At 43.2% G+C, this 18,577-nt stretch overlaps 1 protein-coding gene and 3 long non-coding RNA genes across 6 annotated transcripts in view; 2 read left to right on the top strand and 2 right to left on the bottom strand.

The window, feature by feature from the left end:
* Positions 1-6,287, top strand: part of LOC115599305 — a 31,020-nt gene extending 24,733 nt beyond the window's left edge. Inside the window, exon 3 of the long non-coding RNA XR_003988300.1 lies at positions 5,685-6,287. This is a non-coding gene — a long non-coding RNA (uncharacterized LOC115599305). The remainder of the gene's footprint in view (positions 1-5,684) is intronic.
* Positions 1-13,733, bottom strand: LOC115599308. The gene is made up of 3 exons (XR_003988303.1): positions 13,334-13,733; positions 1,680-1,806; positions 1-81 (listed from the first exon to the last, which is right to left on the bottom strand). It is a non-coding gene; the product is annotated as an uncharacterized LOC115599308 (long non-coding RNA).
* The window catches only part of LOC103529092 (myosin heavy chain, skeletal muscle, adult), a 48,893-nt gene that overhangs the window by 18,324 nt on the left and 11,992 nt on the right, over positions 1-18,577 (bottom strand). The window lies entirely within an intron of this gene.
* LOC115599304 overlaps positions 10,174-18,577 on the top strand; it is a 57,207-nt gene continuing 48,803 nt past the window's right edge. For 2 of the 3 annotated variants that reach the window (XR_003988298.1, XR_003988296.1), the window contains exons 1-2: positions 10,176-10,350; positions 11,084-11,217. This is a non-coding gene — a long non-coding RNA (uncharacterized LOC115599304). Of the gene's footprint in view, positions 10,351-11,083; positions 11,218-18,577 lie in introns of all 3 variants that reach the window. The other variant, XR_003988297.1, reaches the window with a different exon arrangement.

The raw sequence follows: 18,577 nt of genomic DNA, 5'->3' as shown, positions 1-18,577 counted from the left end.
AGCTGCCTCCCCAAAGGCAGCCATGTCAGCATCTGGAGAAGCCATGTCTACACTTTAGTGAAGGCAAGACAGCAGAGAACCCTGTGGGAGAAAAGAAGAGTAGCATCAGTGGAGTACTAATGTATCTTGCTTGCAAGAAGACCTTTTCCTATGTTTTAAAATTACCAAAGCTAGCATCCATCTGCTTTAATGGTTTCAACTCAGAAAAGAAAAATCTTGGTTTTATCCTTGAATGCAGATGTAAGAACTTATTTGGAAACCAGTTTTAAAAAAAAAAAAAAAAAAAAAAAAAAAAAAGGGTACACTGCATTGTATGTGATAAAGGGACTTGCCTAATTTCAACAAATCACTACACCCAGCTCATTTATCTTAAAACTTTTCTGGGAGACAGGGCAGAGCACTGCAAAGACAGTTTTATAGAGTCTAGCCAGAAGATGCTCTGGATTCCTCCTCTTTCTTCAGAAAAAATATTTTTTGGCATATATTCTTTGTCAAAGCATTGTCTGGCAAACTTAACTAACAGCATAATTATAATTTGATTTGACCCAGTATATTTAGAAATGTTTTGTGTCTTACCAATGATGTGAATTTATCAACTATAAATACTTTGACAAGAGACTTAAGGAGAGAATCTCAATTAGTCAAGGCACTGGGAGAACTTGGATGTAGGATTTATGGATTCTATTGCTGCATTTCCAGTGATTTCCTCCTTGACTCAAGGCAGATTTTTATTGCATGTCTGTGCTGCATCTCTTCCAGTTGCATTGAGCAAATAAAGTATTTTCTACACTAGGTTCTCAGGTTAATGAAAATTGCATTAAAAGCAATATTCAAATTGTGTGAAAAAAAAAATGTTCCTGTTGGATGAATTCAATTATTTTTGTCATTTAATATTTGAAGTGAAACACAATGTGTTACACTCTAAATTCCTACATACAACATTTTTGGGAACTGAGATGCAGTGGAAGCCGAATAATCAATTATATTAATTTTCTAAAAATTCCTCTTGAAAGAACTGAATAGGTATGTATGTGTAACATGTAGTGACTAGCATGAAGTTATTAACAAAGTTAACAAACTACCTCCACCTTTAGTATAGATTTTAAGAACATAAAAGAAACAAAAATGTAAAGTAACCTCCTAAAGAGCTTAAGCCTGTTCCTCAAATATCTCTCCATTGTCAACACATGTCAAGTAATGTCAACCAAGTTGGGAGCAGGGGAGATCCCTGTAGCTCTTTACCCTTCACAACATCAGAAAAGCCACCCCTCCACCCAAACACAACTCTACACATTATCACACCCACAGTTTACACCCCAAGATCTTCTACACTCTGATACACTCCTGTTCACACTCCTGTCCCATCACAAGTATCTCGCACACTCACACATCCATACAGACACAGCAACAAAAGCTGTCAACAGTGCTGCCTATACCAGAGAATTAGAGGCAGTGGGCAGTCCTGTACATGCCAGTACCCAGAGGAAGGGGGAATATTCTGGGGGTCCTGGAGAGTGACTGATTTAGTTCAAGGAAAAGGGCAATGTCACTTGAGCTGCTTTAAACACTGTCAGATCTAAACACACTTTTCTCCTGGTCACTGGCATTTTGGTTACTAATAGAGCTCAGTGGGTAAAGTTCAGGGGCTAACACAGGAGCAAGGTCAGAAAAAATGATACCTGTGATCCAAGGTAATATCCAGCACCAAGCACTGGTCTGTGCATGAAGAGCTTGTTCCCAGGAAGGTTCTGGCACTGGAGGTGGTGAGGGCATGGGGAGGCTGGTGGAAACATCCTTTTGTCCTCCCTGGGAGGAGCCCAGAAATAATCAGTGGGAAACAGCTCAGGGGTGCATCTCAAGTCATTCCTCTGGGCAACCTCTGACTCTTGTGGATGTACCATAGAGGACAGAACCATAGAACCATAAATGGGAAGGGACAATAAAAAGATGATCTAGTGCAATACCCCTGTGTAGACAGGGATATCTTTAACTAGATCAGGTTGATCAGAGTCCCATCCAGGCTCATGTACATGCACTCTTCAAGCCTGTCAAGGTCCCTCTGGATGGCATCCTTACCCACTGGTGCATCAACTGCAGCACTCAGCTCAGTGTCATCTGCAAATTTGCTGAGGTGCACTCATTCATGTGGAGAATTTTAGAATAAAAACATAGAATGGTTGGGGCAGAAGGAATCTTAGAAACCATCGAGTTCCACACCCTGTGCCATTAGCAGACATGCTTTCCAGTGGATGAGATTGCTCCAAGCCTCATCCAACATGGTCTTCAACACTTCCAGAGATGTGGCAACCACAGCCTCTCCAGGCAACCTGGGCCAGGGTCTCACCACCCTCACAGGAAAGAATTTCTTATCAAGATCTAACCATCCTGTCACTACATTCCCCTAATGAGGAGTCCCTTCACCTCTTTCTTGTGGGCACCCTTTAAGTATCACAAGGCAAGATCACAAGATCTTCCTGGAACCTTTGCTTGGCTAAACACAACAATTCTCTCATCTGTCCTCATAAGGAAGGTGTTTCAGCCCCCTGATCATCATCATGGGCTTCCTCTGAACCAGTTTGTTCAGTTGATCAGTTGAGTCAGTCATGTCTGTCTTATGCTGGGGCTCCTCTCAGACCTGAAGACAATATTCCAACTGGGGTGTCACAGGAGCCCAGTAGAGGGGGAGAATCACCTCTCTCAATCTGCTGGCGACACTTCTTTTCAAGCAGTCCCAGATGTGATTGTACTTCTGGACTGCTAGAACACATCATCAACTCATTTACTCATTTTCAGGTTTTCATCCACAAATACTCCAGGGCCACTCTCATTCCACTCCTCACCCAGCCTGCATTCAGGTTTGGGATGCAGACAATTCATTGTCCATTGAATGGTCCACCCATCAAATCTGCATGTCTCCATTTTATAGGCAAGAATGTCATGCAGGACACTATCAAATGCTTTGCACAAGTCAAGGTAGATGATGTCATTTGGGGGAGGGTGGTGTGTGTACAGTGTCTTTCCTCCTCTTTTGTTGTTCTAAGTACCTGAAGAAGTCCTTCTTGTTCCTAGGACAAGGCAACAGAGATGGTGGACAGTGGCAGACGTCATAGACGTCATCTATCTCGCTTTGTGCAAAGCATTTGACACTGTCCCACACAATGTCCTGATCTCCAAACTGACAAAACACTTAGGATTTGACAGATGGACCACTCAGTGGATAAATAATTGGTCAGATGTCTGTGCAGAGAGCTGTGCTCAATGGTTCAAGTGTCCAAGTGGAGCCAAGTGATGAGTCATGTTCCTCAGGGATCAGTACTGGGACCAGTGCTGTTTCACATCTTTGTTGGAAACATGGACATTGAGATAGAATGTATCCTCAACAAGTTTTCAGACAATACCAAGCTGTGTGGTGTGGTTGACACCTTAGAGGGCAGGCAGGCCATCCAGGGGGACCTAGGCAGGCTGGAGAGGTGGGCCCATGCCACCTTGGTAAAGTTCACCATAGCCAAGTGCAAGGTCCTGCACCTGAGCCAGTGCAACCAAGCACAAATACAGGGCAGGAGGTGAGTGGATAGAGAGCAATCCTGAAAAAAAGGACTTGGGGGTGGTAGTAGGTGAGAAGCTTGACATGAGTCACCAGTGTGTGTTTGTAGCTCAAAAGGCCAACTGCATCATGGGCTGCATCAAAAGACATATGACCATCAGGGCCAGGGATGGGATTCTCTCCCTCTACTCTGCTCTTGTGAGACCACACCTGGAGTACTGAGAACAGCTTTGGAGCCCTCAGCACAGGAAAGATATAGACCTGTTGAAGAAGGGTCCAGAGAAGTTCCACAAAGAAGATCAGAGCTGGAGCATGCTGCTATAAAGACAGGCTGATAGAGTTGGGCCTATTCAGCCTGGAGAAAAGAAAGCTTCGGGGACACCTCATGGCACCCTTCCACTACATGAAGAGGGCCTACAGGAAATCTAGGATGGGGCTTTTTCACTAGAGAGGACAGTGACATGACAAGGGGTAATGGTTTTAAACCAAGAGTAGATTTTGATTAGATATTAGGGAAAAATTCTTTACCATAAGGATAGTAAGACACTGGAAAATGTTGCCTAGGGAGGTTTTTTATGCACCGTCCCTGGAAGTGTCTAAAGCCAGGTTGGATGAGGCCTTGTGCAGCCTCATCTAGTGGGAGGTGTCCTTGCCCATGCAGGGGGGTTGGATCTTGTGAATCTTTAAGGTTCCTTCCAACCCAAACCATTCTATGATTCCTGTTCATGTCCCTTGCCAAGTTTAGCACCAACTCTGCCCTGGATTTCCTGATCCCTTCCCTGCATTCTTGGGTCTTATCTGTATGATCTTCCCTGCCTCCACTGCCTGTGTATTTTGGGCTTGGGTTTTAGTTTGTCTAGGAGGTCTTGACTTACTCCATCTGGCCTTTTCCCTCCATCTTCCATCTTGTTATTCCATTGAGATTGGAAGTCCTTGCACCCTAAGAAAACTGTCTTCAAATATCTCCTTCAACTTTCAGGTCCTGATTCTACATTTATCTGTCCTGTACCTTCTCCCTGACTCCTTCCCTCTCTCCTTTAAACATGAGGAGTGCTGCTTCCTCATCATCTAGGGTCCCCTGCCTGCTCCACATTATCTGGTTAAGATATATCCTATCTCAGGACAGCCATGAAGAGACTGGGTAGGCCTTTTGACATCTCCTTATGCTGCTTCTCCACTCAGGAACCAATTTTACAGGTCTTACCAGTCCTCACAGCAGGAAAAAGGGAACTGGAGGCACCTTGCCTTTAGGGAGTTTGATTCACAGCTTTTCTATTGGTCATCCTTTCTCTTTCTAGTGATGGCTTTCTTAAATGGGTTCCTGCAGCCTGAGGATATCAGTGGAGAAGGACCAAATAGTCTAATTGGAAAGGTGAGCAGCGTGGCTGGTAGGACAGACCTGTCATTTGAAGTGGAGCTGCACTTGAATGAGTTCCTAAGTTGCAGTTACTCAGCCAATGCCTCTAGAAGTAATCACTGCTGGGCAGTGGGTCCTGGATGAGAAGGTGACCTTCCAAATGGTTCTTTCCATCACCTGTCAAAGCAACTGGAGGGCTTCTGCTAGAGGGCAGGTGAGGAGGGGAACAGGCCTCTTGGGTAAGAACAGAGAAGATATGTCAGAAATGAAGCAATGATGGTCATGTGCCACAATCACTTGGATCTACTGTCAAGTGATCCGCTGCTCATCCCACTAAAGGCTGATAGGGACACACCTTTCCCTCTATAAGGCTTGTACTAGCACAGGTCTGAATTTAATGTGAAAGATGAGGACATTATTTGAGCTCTAAGCATGTAGATTTGGGAAAATGTAGCTCATATGCTCTCCAGCTCAAGCTGCAGTCACCTTCTTTCCAGATAAGTCTCTTCAGCTCCCTGAGAAGTGCCTCCAGTTGGCCAGTATCTTGTAGGATGACTCATAGGGTCTCAGAGCATGAACCATCCCATGACCCTATCCTGCTCTCACCTCACACATTAGCTAAGCTTGGAATTCACTCCTCTGCAACTCCAGTATGCTGGATTGTATTTCCCCCAGCTTTCCTGGGGAGGGCCTGGACTGCTGCTGCTGTGGCAGTCCAAATGTCTCTTACATAAAAACAGTGTGACTCAACAACTCTGTGTTTGTCCATATGCTTTCTTGCAGTTCTCATTTGGTGGAAGCATTATGACTGGCAGGCTCATTTTCTACCCACAAAATGGATTTGGAGTGGATAATGCCCTCCATTCTCCTGGATGGTAACAGCTGTTACTGAACTTTCTATGCAAGTATTTCCAGTTTGTTTCCCTCATACCTTTGAAACTCCACCCTCACACGCAAAGCTTGTAGTCATCTGATGGGGAGACAAAGGAACCTTGCTTACATGGGAGCACTGGAAGCTTTCCACAACAGCTGGCCAGACCTAGGTATTTACATCCAGTAAAGGGGACTACAATCACTAGCAGATAGTTCCTACATAGCAGAAGTCTCTGGAACCAAGTGCTAGCATGGTGTTAATGATGCACGTATGTACAGATTACTGCTCAAAAAATACCAAGTTATTCTTAAATGAAATCTCAGCATTCAGCTGAAGTCTTTTTACAATTTGTTCTCTCAAGCTCTGCTTTATAACTGGGAGTTTAAAATACTATGGCAAGAAAATGGTATTAAATCACATTTAGGGAAATTCATAAAAGTCAGTGAGATTCATCCTAGGAATTTGAATTCATCCTCAAAATTCTAATAACAAAGATTCTTCAGAAGTCTACCTACTTTTGACCTGTCCCTACAGACTGTATCTAGTGCACTTGTCTGTTTTTCTGTTACATGGGTTGAAAATTAAGGTTATTGATATTATTGGGATCATCAAGGACATGGATGTTCAACAGAGTTCAACAGTAAACTGCTCAGTGCTTGTAATTAAATAATTCAGTGCCAATAAAATGAATGACAGTGTGAATCCCTTCAGACCTGATGGAGCAAACAATAACTAAAACCTTTTGCTAAGCGTGAAGAAAAGTAAAGACATATTTAAATTTTCATTTGAAAACTGTAATATACTTTTTTTTCAATTCTCATCAAAGTTCCTTGCTTTTCCACAGGTGCTATTAAAATCCACATATCTTAAGTAAGAAAAAAATTATTTATAGCAACAACAGCTGTGAAATACCATGTGATGTCAAATACAAATTTGACATGTATTCCTGGTATGGGTTTAGAAAGGAAAGACTTCTGACACTTGGATTATATTTTCAGATGTTGCAAAAGGAAAAAAAAATAGAAGACAATACATGCAAAAGAGACTAAGAGGAAAAAAGTTCTTTGCTTCTTTGTCATTGGCAATGTCTCTGTATGATTGCCATTCATAACCATATACTTTAGTGGTTCTTTCTGGACACTAATAATGACGTTAATGAAAGCTTCCACCTACGCTTGGCAGTCCATGCTCAAGACAGAAAACTCTTGCAAAGAAAATCATAATGATTAATCATGTAGCCACTCACATGAATGTGAAAAGCTCCAGAGCATTTACTCTTCTGTCTTTTTGAAAAACAGTGCTATTTGCATGTTAGCTCCTCGTAAAGGATCTGCTGAAAGAAACAACAATGCCTTAATGCAAAAACAAAAATTAAATAGATCCTGCCTATCACTAAATTTCTTGCAGCCTGGTCTCCACAGGGCTGGACTCCACTGCAACTCCACAGAAAAATCAATAAGAGGCAGAGTGAGAGCAATCCCTGGGTACAGAACATCCTACTCAGCAATGTGTCATGGGCAAGGTGCTGCAGTGCTGACATTTCCCACGAAGAAGAAACTCAGACATGCTGAAAATAGAACCACCTTGAGAAAGATTAGGCAGCTGTGTGCCTCTGCCAGTCCTTCAGATATGACTTCTTCATCAGGCTCTGGGTTAGCAGACAGAGCAACAGAGGTTACTCAGCAGTACATCAGTCAATATGTACGTAGACAAAGATTTTCACCCTACAGCCAGGCAGAATGTCACCATCAATTTTACTTTTGGATTTGCATTGTGAACTAGAGGCTCAGGTTTATAGCATTCCAGGGAGTTTCACAGTTCAGGAGTGTGATACCTTCTTCATTACCTTCATCCTTAGTAAGAGAGACCTCATGGACCTTATTTAGGAAGCAGAACCTAGGAAAAGAGTGACCACTGACCCCAGATCATTACATAGTACTTATCCATTCTATTGTACAACTTGAAAAAAGCAATTTAATAGGAACATTACTAGGATTTTTTACGTTCCATTAGGAAGGTCTTTGCATCTTCGCTAGGTTAAATCTTATTACAACCAGGTTATCCCTGGCAAATTTCAGTAGAGTTGTGAAGAAATTGTAAAGTCATATTTCTTCTTTTGTTTCAGTGCAGCAGTGAAATTATGTGCAATATTTTCCCTCTTCACTTCTCCACAGAGCCATGTTAGGGAAGGAGTTGTGTCTGGACTCCCTGTGGTGTCACTGGATACCCATATCTCGTGCTCATACTATTTGCACATGCTCATTGCAAGGAAAAGCATATAGCAGAAGTGCATATTAAGTATAACATCTGTGTCTAATACTGTAAAATTTCTTTGCTATGAGTGCTAAAAATATAGTAGTGTTCCAATACATGCTTATGGAAAACAACATTGGAAGGTTTAAGACTAAAAAATTGTAGCAGCTGACCTTTACACATACCTTTCATGTTTAGGATGTTGCTTCTTTTCACAATCTAGCTACAGTTCTCCCCTACTCATGGTGGCATAAATTTATACCACTTTTTATCTTGTCCCATTTAGTAAAATAGTATACTCAAGTAACAACTTTTAAATTTTGTGAGGTACAAGCAGAACTTTTGCTAAAGTCAGAGAAGAAAGGGCCTTGGGGAACCTGGTTAGGCCAATGGTTACAAATGAGAGACCTGGGTTACTAAAAAAAAATAAATTAGAAAATAACTCAGACTAAGTAATAATATAATAAAAAAATTCTTCCTCCCTTCTTGTCCTTCCAGAGCAGACCCTTTTCTCCAGTATTGGTTTCAGCAGTGGAATTTTTAATTGTATGGGTTGAGTAACCTCTGCAAACTTTTCCAGTCTGTTGGGTATCCTTCTTTTGAGACCTGAAGGCAGATGAGGAAAAGGTGCCTCTATGTATTCCCAGACAAAGTGGAATCTGCAAAAATCACCTGTGCTCTCTCCTATTCTGAGCAGTTTGCTGCAGGTCCCTTCATTCAGATCTCTCTTGCACCTCTGTTCTACCTCTGTTACCACTCATCTCCCTGCACTGTATAAGTCCTGTCAGGTATGGGCCAATTTTCCCTTGGCCAGTTACCTGACCCACAATAGAGCAGGTAGGACAAGGCCATTTCTTCCTGAATCACAGCCTTTTAACAAAATAACACTCCACTAGTTGCTGAGTTGAAGAGAACTAATTAAACCTATTGTTAAGCTTAGGACAATGATATATCAGCTTTTCCATGGGCATCACAAAATTTCATAATTTCCAAGTTTTGGGCAATATGTTAGTCATAACCCACAGCGTTAGGAATTTAGACAAAAAGGTCTGCATTACAATAAGACTGTCAGTAAAATCTTTAGGGTATTCACATTCTATGAGATCTTTCAAAGACATCTGACTGAAACACCATCTGTTGTTTTTCTTCGTCGTATCCTAGGGTTATTTTTAGACCCCAGATGGGCCACCCTGCTCTACCATTCTGTTAGGCAGGAATTTACCACTTGAGAGGTTTCCGTTCAAGGGAGCAAGAGGCCTAGGGTCCAGTTTAGACATTAACTACAGAATGCTTTGAAAAAATGGCATGGCAAAAGCATACAGGGATTATCAGCTTCCACTGATGACCAGAAATCCTGGAATTAAATTTTACATGTCCCTATTGCTTTACTATAGATCATACTTCCTCTAAAGGTGGATTGTTCAGGAATTCTCCACATATTATAATACTGTTCCATTCTCTTCTGTGAAGTCAGTGAAACACAGGGTCCAGTCACTGGCTCTTTACAAAATACTCATCATCAGTTCAGAAAATCAGTGATGTGTTTCCTTGAAAAATGCATACTTCATAGCACAAAATACCTTTTCTCCAGACTTCCTATTCCTTTGTGTCCCAAGCACTTTCAGATCTAAAGCCTTTCCATGTAATTAAAGAAAAAACTCTAAAGATTCGGATACTTCAAATCATTCTCTCCATTCTGTTTACAGAAATAGATTAGGTTCAGTAGACTGAACCCAGAAAAAAATAATCCATATGCTTCTGTTGGAATGCATACCCATTTCTTCTTGTTGTCAGAATAAGTTATTTAATGCATAAGTTTAGAAAATGGATTTAGCACCCACAGGGTTACCAGGATAATTTGTCTCGGCAATGAGTGTGCTAAAATACGACAAGTCTATAGCTAAAGGAGTTAAATTACCTGTAGATTATCTCATAATGCTGAATTGCTAACTAAATAATAAGCACCCAAGTTTCTTAATAAAAATGAAAGATGTTAAAGTTTTTTTTTTTTACTGCTTAGTGTTAGCTTTTACTCTAATCTTGAAGAAAAATCCTGATAGGATTTGCAGCTTGCAAACACTATTCTCAGCTATGCTGTTAATATTTATAAAACATGCCAAGAGGTATCTTGGTGCCTGAAGGTCCTTGATGAACAGACCAATAAGGAATGTGTAGCCTCATACTGAAAATCCCAGGGTAAAATAAGACCTCACTAGGATCCTGACATGAGACAAGGAGAAATGCCAGAACACTAATTCTCTAATTCAAAGCTTCTCATTCTGACACTTCTAAGATGTGGCTGTGCACTGGATCTTGGAGATGGTAAGAACCCTTTTTACAAAAAAATTTCTTTTTATTCTGCATAAAGGCAGATGTTGAGTTGAACGTATTTAATATGATGAGTGCCTTCTCTGATCCTGACATAGCATACCTATTCTGGGTAATTGTAGTTTATTTGGGTAAAACATCCTTCAGGGATTTAAACTATCATTCCAGATGAGCAGTGCTAAAAAGGAGTTGGGGGTTATATCTAGGGAAATGCCAGTGATGATCCCAACAGATAAAACAACTAACTAACCTGCTAATAGTTCAGATATATTGGAACAGTTACAGATTAGGCAGATTAGGAAAGACAAAATAGAAGTGAGTTAACCTTTGTGTCTGTTGGTGATCAGAGCTTCCTTGTACTTCATGTTACCTATGAATGGACTGAGATGGCCTTGCTTATCTTCTGACCCTGTTCCTTTGTTTGTTGTCTAATTTCTGCAATGCTTGATACAGTATTATTTGACCCCACAGAAGTGAAGTAAGAAGTGACTTCTACTTGGGAAGTTTCAACAGTAGATTTTAAATCCAGGAATGCTTTGCTCTGATAACACCAAGTGGATGACCACTGGGTAGAAGTAGCAGTCTTGCAAACAAAAGTGAATATGGAGGGCAAAACCAGCCAGAGACAGGAGACAGTTAACACAAAGCACTTTTAAACTTAAAGAGAAAGAGCTCTTGAGTTTGCATGAAATTTCTATGGTTACTCAAATTCCTCCTGTCTCCACAGCAAATGTCAGAGAAAGATATGTGAGCTGTAGGTCCTGGCCAAGGAGGTGACATTCAGGATGCCCTTTCCATCACATGCCAAAGCAGCCGAACAGCTTCAGTTACGGCAATGGAAGGGAATGGAAACAGCAAAAGGTATCGGAGAATGGCATGAAATGAGAAGAAATGAGGACAACAGTATAAACTAAAATTACGATACACTGATTGCCTTGTTTCTCTGTTGATGATACACCTATGAGATAAGCAGATAGAGACAGAGATTTGTTTAAATTTTCACAACTGTTTTTATGTTGCTATAAGTGAACGCTACAGTTATATCCAGAATTTTTATCTTCTTTCTTCAAAAAACAAGACAGACTTCTGAACATTAAAACTACTAACATTACCCAAGGCATTCTCAAGTGCAGAGGAAGTCTGTAGTATTGATGCAAGATATTTTCTAGTAGTATTTCCCAGAGTGGCTATTTACAGTGAGAAAACAGGATCCTCAAAGCTTGCTTTTGAGGAGAATAATAGGGTAACACCTCTCACTGGAGAACAGGCTATAATATATAATATACATATAATATTTTATATATATATATATATAAAAAATACATAATATATAATATATAATCTGCTGTCCATATTTGACAGAAGCTCTATTTGAGCCCATTAACTACACCTATTTTAAACTTTTCTCTGAGACATCTTTCTTTATGGTCATTGTGGACCACCATTTTTTTCAGGACATTTGCGCAAGTACTGATCAGATGACAGACAGCTTAAATCTAAAAATAGTGCATCAGTGCAAAGCAACCCCTGACCTCAACACACAGCAAAAGAGCACAACTTGAATGATGTCATTCGTTCAAGTTGAGAATTATGGCAAATTGCAAGGATTCTAAAAAAGCCCTGAATGATAAATCATCTTATAACAGTGATATGAGTTTAAAGCCCTAATGAATATGATATTTATAACTGAGGCAGCTCATATATTGAACATAGTTCTAATTTGTGGTAAAACTTATTATTATTTTGATATCCCCTGAATATGTTTTCCAAAGTAAAGGTACTGGTTTTCTCATTCACATAGTTACCAAGCCAATTCATGGAAATGTGAATTGTTTCCTACTACAGAAATTTTCTAGGTCTGTAACAATAACATCCAAACACCAATACAAATTGCCTAGAAACCTTCAAAAATATAAAAATTTATAAAAATATAAAATAGTCCTTCTTCTTTTTTCCTAGTGTTAATTTGCAATGTGATAAAATCCCCACTTCCTTTCCACCTTAGCTCAACAGACATGAACCATGAATTTGTCTATCTCATCCCATCTTCCCAAAAGTATTTTGTTTCTCTTCATTAAAAATTTCCTTCTGAAATTTGTGACGATTTCTGTAATTTCCCAGAACTACTTTTAATTCTGATCCCATTTCACCTTGCCAGAGTGCTTGAATGATCCTCTCCCAGAATCTCCTAGGCCCTTCACAAAGCCAGTGTTGTTGCAGACATATGAGGTAATCAGAGGAAATAATCGTGACCACCTCCAAGTGGTTAAAAGGGCAGATCATGTCGCAGCAATACTGTATTCAGTACCACTCAAGTGTGGTACTGAATACTCCTGCTTTGAAATTCAACAGAAATCCTAGTACAGGATGCCCAAGTGCTCATTATATGCAGTTGAGAATTTTATCCTGAAGACTCTTGGTCCTGCAGACCTAGGGGTCTGGCAGGCTCCTGATGGGACAGTCTGTTACCAGCTCAGTAGCTGTAGCAATTGAGGCAATGTCACATTCTGGCTACCGGCTCCTGCAGGGATCTGCAAACCAAGGGTATGAAGTGCAGCTCACCCATAGGAGGCAAGTATCTGTTCTTAACCTTCCAAATCCCTCTTCTCCTAAGATCCTGGATAGCTCATTGTCACATGCCAGGGCAGAAGGAAAGAAAAGACTTCACCTGATTTTAGAGCACTGCATCCAGAAGGCAACTTCCTTGTCTGCAACCTTGGCTGCAAAGAAGCTCCCAGACTGGACCATCACCTTTGGGTCAGTGATGGTGTCTTTCAGGGTAGGTGTCAGCCAGCCCCTTCCTCACCTGGGGTTCACACATGCTGGTGTGGTGCACTCAGCATTAATTGCTGAGTTGGAGTTGGCGCATAGCTTCATTAATGCTTAGTGTCAAACAGGAAAATGCTATTGAAGCAGATCTCCCTGTTATCCCATACTTTTGTTTGCATGACAGGTGTGCTCCAGGGGAATGATTTACCCACACTTTAGCTGCAAAGGGATTGCTTTCTTGCCCTTGCTGGACTAACAGTCTGTCATGTCCTCATCTGTGGAGGCTGAATCTCATGGTCATTTTAATATGAGTGACAGTGATCCAGAGCCTTAGGCCACTCCAGGCATGTGCACTGCGAAAGTCCAGCCAGATCACAGCTGACAAGAGGGCTGCAGTAGCTCTTCTTAGTCTCGTCTATGGGGTGTGTGGTGGAGTTGGCAGGGTCATTGAAGTTACATGTTCTCTTTTCAATAGTCAGACCTCTATGGTGCTATTTCTAGGCATAGGGTTCAGAGCAAATGAAGGTCCGCATGCTGACCACTGGCTGCTTCTGTCAGCTCAGGGCCTTTTCTTCCAGCATTGATGAGCCCAAAATTACCAGATCTTCTCGAGCCTGTTCCACTGCTCATGATTTTAATATTTCTGGTGATCCGATCATGATAAGGTGCCCAGGAAATTTCAGCAGCTTTAGAAGCAGCTGTTTTTAAGTGAGAGCTAGTTGTTGGTCTCTAGCAGTCCAACCTCTGAGAGGAGGATCCACGTTGGTGTCCCCATGCTGCCACCCCCTGGCAATGAAAGCCCTGAGCAGAGAGCTGGCAGAGCTGAGTCTCCATAACCACCATGTGATAGCCACAGGACTGGCCAGGAGAGCTCCTGCAGCCCTGATACTCCAGTGGATCTATGGTGGACAGCCCCACCACCTTACCTCAGTGAGAGCACAGCCTGAGCAAAGGCCCATGGCTGCCTGCAATGCTGCTGAACCTTGGAGCAAGCCCTGCCTCTATCTTCGCCTAGACAAGAGACCCCAGGACAGGCAGCTGTAAAATCATGCACTTTCAGAGCTACAGCCCAGCCTGCCTTTTCCAGCTGTTGGTTTTCAAGAGAAGGGAAGCTCCCATCCAACCCACACTGAGCCCTAGCTGACTGCTGGAAGTACCTGGGCAGCTGCTGTGTGCCCCCTGCCACAGCACACACCATGGTGAGCACCCAGGTGCTGGGCTGGCACAGCATCATTGCAGAGGGTCCTCTCTTGATTTACTCTTATCAGGGAGAGCACACTCAGGCCTGCTCCTGCTTTTGAATACTTCAGCTGGGAAAAGAGCTGTGCTGGAGGAAGCCTCTCTGGGGTAAGAATAGCATCTGCCGTCTTAGGACACGGCACAGTTGTCCAGCTCCTGCATGGCAGCACGCTGTGCTGAGATATAGAAGGCAACCTACCCGCCCAGGAATGTCTTCGGGAGCTATTAGTGGAAGTGTATCATCTACACAAAGAGGCGTGACCCCACACAGAAGCCTTGCAGGAGTGGGGCTATTTTGAGCTTTTGACACTGAGGAGGAAGGGAGGCAAGTGACAGGCTGATGCTCTTGACATGGGCACCCTCCAAAGCTCTCTGCTTTGGCCTTCTGTCCTCCTCTGGGAATGGCTTTTGTGAAGGCTGATGGGTGATTTGGTGGGACTTCAGAGGCCAGGAGGCAGAGGCCAGGAGGGAGCTGTGAATCTGCTGGACAACACACCTTGGCACTGTCCATGTGTCTTTCACCCAAACAGGAGGCAAGGCATCCTGATTGCATTGGTATAATTCAGCTGAGGTGGATCGTAGAGCATGTGAAGCTTCAGAGTTGTATGTGCCCACTGGGCCTCTGCTGTTCAGGCCAGGGTCTGAAAAGCTGCTTGAAAGTGCCTCTCTTCCCTTCTTGCCTCATTCCTTTCACTTCATACAAAAAAATATTTTGTCTGTTGAGCCTGTAGGTAGGCCACAAACAAGGGACTGGGACCTTGAAGGAGGGAGGGAGGCAGCCATCATCTTTCTTCTCTCCTCGTGCCTGAGGCAGTGCCACGTGCAGCCTGTGGTGTGAGACAGCACAAAGCTGACCTCGGAGGGGAAGTGATGAGGAGACTGTGTTGGTGCCAGGCAACGTGCAAGAAATGGACCCAAAGGAGCTGCCTTTCCAGCATGTGTCCATGGGCAGCATTTTGTCCAAGTGAAGGAACTAGGAGCAGGTGGTGGCAGCAGCTGAGGGAATCTTGGGTAAGAGAGATGGTACAATCTAGGGGCACTATCTCTGTGTCCTAAGGGTGCACTGTGTGCCAGAAGTTGTCTCTGCCGAGGAACTGTCAGTCCTCCATGGTGCAGTGTATCATGACTGTTGACAACTTACTCAGAAACTGATGTTTATGATTTGCAACTGCCAGGATCACAAACAGAAACAGGAAAAACAAAAAGGAAAGGGATCACCCTCTCCTGCTTCTCACATGAGGAGTAAAAAACCAAAAGAAACAAAACTAAAGAAGGACTGTTTAGAGCATGCATGAGACCATAGACCTAAGCAGCAATGAGAAACAAATGAAAACTTTTCCTCATAAAGAGGAATCTACACTCTTTATTCTCTAGGTATTGAGGAGGTTACAAAATCAAATCTCAGAAGAAAGTGACTGAGAGGTTCACATTTTGTGCATCCCTCAGGTCACTTTGTTGCCTCAGGACAGCCTCACTCTTCCTCTCCTATCTTCTTGCCATGAATCTCCCGACTCTTTGCTCGGAGCTTGTTGACCTGTGACTCTGCAATGTCAGCGCGCTCCTCGGCTTCCTCCAGCTCGTGCTGGATCTTGCGGAACTTGGAGAGGTTGACATTGGACAACTCCTCCTGTGCAGGGAGAGGGAGTTGGTGTTGAGGAGCCCAGGGCTGGGGTTTTACTCCTCCCACACGTTGGACTTGAAGAGCTATAGCTGTTCTGCAGGGGAAGGTCCAGACTTCCATCTCCTTCATAGACTGATGACCTAGAAGCCTCACAGAAACTTTCTCCTTCTTTCCTTACCCATACAACACCCACCACAATCCACTTCAACAACTTTCTGTGGTCACATATCTCATCTCCTTGTCTTATGACAAACATTGCTTTGAAGAAGAACTTATTTCCAGTTCAGGACATGACCTTTGCATCCCTGTCTCCTGTTCTGTCTCAGTGTCCTAAGGCAGCACTCTCTGATATACAATGAAGAACTTAGAACAGGTGAAACAGTTAGAACCCAACAGTGTCCCTCTCACATATCTTTCAATCACCACAGCACAGCAAAACCAGTCTGGCTTGTGCAGTGAGGAAACTGACTCAAAATTTTATTACCTGAGAGTCCAGTTAGGCCTCAGTCAGTCTTCCTTTATAAAAAAGATTGCAGGACATCCTTTGATTCATCACTGACAGGAGCATAGCCAAAAGAAAGTGATGCTAAGAATGTTCTAAGGATTGTGTTCCTCCAGTTACCACACTTAATCATAGGTAACCACTCCTTACAGGCTTTTCAAGTAAAAGCTTCTTGTTATATTCTCAGGCAAAGGACTTTACTTTCTATGCAATTAAACTCCACCATTGTTCAGCAGTTTCTCTGCATTCCAAAAAACTCATTGTCCATAAAATTTATGTTTTGCCTTATAAATTTATCTTTGCTAGCAATACAAGCAATACTTACAGCCTCCTCAGCTTGTCTCTTGTAGGATTTCACCTTCATCTGCAGCTTGTCCACCAGATCCTGCAGCCTGAGAATATTCTTCCTGTCTTCCTCCGACTAAAGCAATTGGCAAACAAAGTAGACAGTATGTCAGCATACTCTGCAAGTACCTTTGCACGAGGGTACATCAGCCCACACAGTCCTCCTGCCTTACCTGGTAGGTCAGCTCCTTCACCCTCCTCTCGTACTTGCGCACACCCTTCACGGCTTCAGCGCTGCGCTTCTGCTCAGCATCTACCTCCCCTTCCAGCTCCCGCACCTGCAATGACAAGTCCACTTTGGAGCTTCCCTGATGGATGCTCACCTGACATGGCTGCTCATGCACAAACAAAAGCCCTACGCACCCTGGCCTCCAGCTTCTGGATTTGCTTCTTGCCTCCCTTCAGAGCCAACTGCTCAGCCTCATCCAGACGGTGCTGCAGATCCTTCACTGTCTGGTCCAGGTTCTTCTTCATCCTCTCCAGGTGGGCACTGGTGTCCTGCTCCTTCTTCAGCTCTTCTGCCATCATGGCTGCCTGATGAGACCAAAAGAGCAAAAGTAATTTTGGGGCTGGAGACCTTTTAGGGGGAAGGTGCAGTGCAAAGCAAAGTGCAAAGAACCCCCAGCTCACATCTGTGATGGCCTTCTTGGCCTTCTCTTCAGCATTGCGGGCTTCCTGGATCGTATCCTCCATTTCCCCTTGAATTTGGGTAATGTCTGTTTCCAGCTTCTTCTTGGTGTTGATCAAGCTGGTGTTCTGCACGAAGAGAAATTGCAAGACATGTCTTTTTGGGCAAACTTACCACTTGAGTCAAGTCTTTACTCCTCAAGCTTGAAATTAAAAATCTGGTGTTCTTTTTTAAATGTTTCGTTATAAAATGTGATTGGCAGGTGATGGTTGCTGAGTAGGCTGTTCCTTGTGTACAGCAATAGAGAGGCCATTCTGATATTCCCCATCCTCTGGTGTAAAGCAGCCATCTGTGTTTGTTGAGGATCAACACAACTGCTTTTGACACCACACCCTCACCTGGGTATGGAGGAGCTGCACACGTTCAGTGGCATCCAGAAGCTCCTGTTCAGCCAATTTCCTCGACCGCTCTGTCTGCTCCAGGGCTGCCCGTAGCTCCTCAACTTCAGCTTGCAGCAGGTTTGCTCTGCGCTCCACCATGGCCACCTGCTCCTTCAGGTCCTCCTGTGTCCTGATAGCATCATCCAGGTGTATCTGTGTATCCTGTAAAAGAGACAATAGCAACCACAAGGATGCAATTAGTGCCCAGAATATCAGGAATATAATTTATATTTCTTTAGTTTTGGTGAACAGACCTTGAGCACTCCCTGTGTGTTCCTCAGGTTCTTTTGTGCCTCTGCAGCCACACGGTTGGCATGGCTGAGCTGGATCTCCATTTCATTCAGGTCTCCTTCCATCTTCTTCTTCAGACGCAGGGCTTCATTCCTGCTCCTGATCTCAGCATCCAGGGTGGTCTGCAAGGACTCCACAACTCGGAGGTGGTTTCTCTTCATCTGGTCAATCTCCTCATCTTTCTCTGCTATCTTCCTGTCAACCTCAGACTTCACCTGGTTGAGCTCAAGCTGGAGGCGCATGATCTTCCCCTCTTCATGTTCAAGGGAGGCCTGGACAAGTTGAAGTAACCATTCAGAACACCAATGAAAATACTGCTTGCATCCTAGGTAATGACAGTTTCAGAAGATCTCAGCCGACTGTGCTCCCCAGACAGAACAGAAGGG

Source organism: Calypte anna, chromosome 18 (genome assembly GCF_003957555.1).
Source record: "Calypte anna isolate BGI_N300 chromosome 18, bCalAnn1_v1.p, whole genome shotgun sequence".
Taxonomy (NCBI): Eukaryota; Metazoa; Chordata; class Aves; order Apodiformes; family Trochilidae; genus Calypte; species Calypte anna.
Note: the sequence above shows the minus strand (reverse complement) of the source record. Positions and strands in the feature narration are given on the sequence as shown.